Here is a 3,743-nt window from a genome sequence, read left to right on the forward strand (position 1 = left end):
AGGTTAGGAAGGCGGTGCTGAGTTCGAGGGATTTGACTGAGACAAGGTGGGGGGAGGGGAAATGAGGAAACTGGAGAAATCTGAGTTCATCCCTTGTGGTTGGAGGGTTCCTAGGCGGAAGATGAGGCGCTCTTCCTCCAGCCGTCGTGTTACTATGGTCTGGCGATGGAGGAGTCCTTGGTGGAGTGGGAGGGAGAGTTGAAGTGTTGGTCCGGGTGTCCCAGAGGTGTTCTCTGAAACGTTCCGCAAATAGGCGGCCTGTCTCCCCAATATAGAGGAGGCGCACATTGGGTGCAGCGGATGCAGTAAATGATGTGTGTGGAGGTGCAGGTAAATTTGTGGCGGATATGGAAGGATCCATTGGGACCTTGGAGGAAAGTAAGGGGGGAGGTGTGGGCGCAAGATTTGCATTTCTTGCGGTTTCAGGGGAAGGTGCCGGGATTGGAGGTTGGGTTGTTGGGGGGGTGTGGACCTGACAAGGGACTCATGGAGGGAGTGGTCTTGCGGTGGGGTCCGTTTGGAGGTGGCGGAAATGACGAACGATGATACGATGTATATGGAGGTTGGTGGGGTGGTAGGTGAGGACCAGTGGGGTTCTGTCCTGGTGGCGATTGGAGGGGTGGGGCTCAAGGGCGGAGGAGCGGGAAGTGGAGGAGATGCGGTGGGGAGCATCGTCGACCACATCTGGGGGGAATTGCGGTCTTTGAAGAAGGAGGCCATCTTGGTTGTTCAGTATTGGAACTGGTCCTCCTGGGAGCAGATGCGGCGGAGATGAAGGAATTGGGAATATGGGATGGCGTTTTTACAGGGGGCAGGGTGGGAGGAGATGTAGTCTTGGTAGCTGTGCGAGTCGGTCGGTTTATAGTAAATGTCCAAGTCCCTCCTCCCTCTCCCAAGTCCCTCCTCCCTACCTTTTATCTTAGCCTGCTGGACAAACTTTCCTCATTCCTGAAGAAGGGCTCATGCCCGAAACATCGATTCTCCTGCTCCTTGGATGCTGTCTGACCTGCTGAGCTTTTCCAGCAACACATTTTCAGCTCTGATCTCCAGCATCTGTCGTCCTCACTTTCTCCTCGAAGATTTTATCCTTCTGCGAATCCTCTTACAAGGATGCCTTCTTTGAAGAAGCTCTCTTCCTCCCTTTCCAAGGATCTCAATGAGTCCCTCTCTCACTGCACACCCCAGGTCATCTCCGCTGCCCAGAAGCTCTTCAGCCACGTTCTCAAAATGACTCGCTACCACAGCCACATCTCCTCCCTCAGCATCTCCCTACGGAACCAACTGACCCCACACAGACTCCGGACTACGTTCAGACCAACAAAATTTGGACCCAACCAGGACAACCAATTCGAAGCCTCCAGCAACAGACCTCCCTCCGGATCCTCTGCTCCACGCTTACGGCCATGCGCCTCTACCTACATTCCCTGCAGTCAGCCCTATCCCAGCTCAGGACAACACTCTCACAGACCTGTAAAGGACCTCTACTGTTCTTCATCCACAGAAGAATCCATACACTAAATTAACAGTTCTTCCTCGCCATATCGGAAATTAAAGACAGTAAGTACCAAAAGCTTTCATGTACTTACCCCCACACTCTGGGTTCCTCAACTGTTCCAGAATCTTCCATCGGCCTCCGAAATCATTCTGGCACCATTAACCACGTGGCCGCTGCAGCGCCCGCGGCAGAAACCACTGCCACGAACCATGACGTCACTTCCGCCCCCACCGACCATGCAGCCTCCACGATCGCCGCCCAGACAACCCCCTCCACGATCGCCAGGAAGACCATCGCCGACAGATTTGTGGCCTCCGCGGGCTCCACGGCTATCGGGAACAATACCGTGTCTGCCGTCGCCACAGCCACTTCCACCCCCAGTGACATCACTCACCAGCACAACGACCACGCCTCATGCGTCTCCGCCCCCACGCCGATCTCCCATCCCTCCAGAACTACCCCTCTCTGAGGATAAAAGATCAGTCCTCAGCAGACGCCTCACCTTCATTCCCCTACGCTCTCGTTTTATCGAGTTCAACACGCGGCGAGACATCGAACAATTCTTCCGCCGCCTTCGCCTCCGCGCCTACTTCTTCAACCAAGATTCTCTCCCACCCTCTGACGACCCCTTCTCCCTCCTCCAAAACACCCCATCCACCTGGACACCCCGTGCTGGACTCTTACCCGCCCTCGATCTCTTCATAGCCAACTGCCGCCGCGACATTGACCGCCTCAACCTGTCCAACCCTCTCACCCACTCCAACCTCTCACGCTCGGAACGTGCAGCCCTCCACTCCCTCCGTTCCAACCCCAACCTCACTATCAAACCAGCTGACAAGGGAGGCACGGTAGTAGTTTGTGCACTGACCTTTACACCGCTGAGGCTAAACACCAGCTCATGGACACCTTCTCCTACTGCCCCCTTGACCATGCCCCCACCTCCCACCACCAAACCATCATCTCCCAGACCACCCATAACCTCATCACCTCAGGAGATCTCCCATCCACCGCCTCCAACCTCATAGTCCCACAACCCCGCACCGCCCGTTTCTACCTCCTGCCCAAATTCCACAAACCTGACTTCCCCGGCCGATCTATTGTCTCAGCCTGCTCCTGCCCCACTGAACTCATCTCTGCATACCTCAACACAGTCCCGTCCCCCTTAGTCCAAGAACTCCCCACCTACTTTCGGGACACCACCCACGCCCTCCACCTCCTCCATGATTTTCGCTTCCCCGATCCCCAATGCCTTATCTTCACCATGGACATCCAGTCCCTGTACACCTCCATCCCCCATCACGAAGGTTACAAAGCCCTCCGCTTCTTCCTTTCCCGCTGTACCAACCAGTACCCTTCCACTGACACCCTCTTTCGACTGACTGAACTGGTCCTCACTCTGAACAACTTCTCTTTCCAATCCTCCCACTTCCTCCAAACCAAAGGAGTAGCCATGGGCACCCGCATGGGCCCCAGCTATGCCTGCCTCTTCGTCGGATATGTGGAACAGTCCATCTTCCGCAGCTATACCACCCCCCACCTTTTCCTCTGCTACATCGATGCCTGTATCGGCGCTGCCTCGTGCTCCCACGAGGAGGTTGAACAGTTCATCCACTTTACCAACACCTTCCACTCTGACCTCAAATTTACCTGGACTGTCTCAGACTCCTCCCTCCCCTTCCTAGACCTCTTCATTTCCATCTCGGGCGACCGAATCAACACAGACATTTACTTTAAACCGACCGACTAGACTACATCTCCTCCCACCCTGCCCCCTGTAAAAACGCCATCCCATATTCCCAATTCCTTCGTCTCCACCGCATCTGCTCCCAGGAGGGCCAGTTCCAATACCGATGGCCTCCTTCTTCAAAGAACGCAATTTCCCTCCAGACGTGGGATCCCCCCTCCACCGGATCTCCTCCACTTCCCGCTCCTCCGCCCTTGAGCCCCGCCCCTCCAAGTGCCATCAGGACAGAAACCCACTGATCCTCACCTACCACCCCACCAACCTCCAGATACATCGTATCATCCTTCGTCATTTCTGCCACCTCCAAACAGACCCCACCACCAGGGATACATTTCCCTCCCCTCTCCTATCAGCGTTCCAAAAAGACCACTCCCTCCGTGACTCCCTCGTCAGGTCCACACCTCCCAACAACCCAACCTCCACTCCCGGCACCTTCCCCTGCAACTGCAAGAAATGCAAAACTTGCGCCTACACCTCCCCCTCATTTCCCTCAGGCCCCAAGGG

The 3,743-nt window shown here is 55.7% G+C and overlaps 1 protein-coding gene across 1 annotated transcript in view; it reads right to left on the bottom strand.

The window, feature by feature from the left end:
* LOC122556670 (hepatocyte growth factor activator) overlaps positions 1 to 3,743 on the bottom strand; it is a 79,587-nt gene that overhangs the window by 36,063 nt on the left and 39,781 nt on the right. The window lies entirely within an intron of this gene.

The sequence above is a fragment of the Chiloscyllium plagiosum genome, chromosome 2 (assembly GCF_004010195.1).
Source record: "Chiloscyllium plagiosum isolate BGI_BamShark_2017 chromosome 2, ASM401019v2, whole genome shotgun sequence".
NCBI lineage: Eukaryota > Metazoa > Chordata > Chondrichthyes > Orectolobiformes > Hemiscylliidae > Chiloscyllium > Chiloscyllium plagiosum.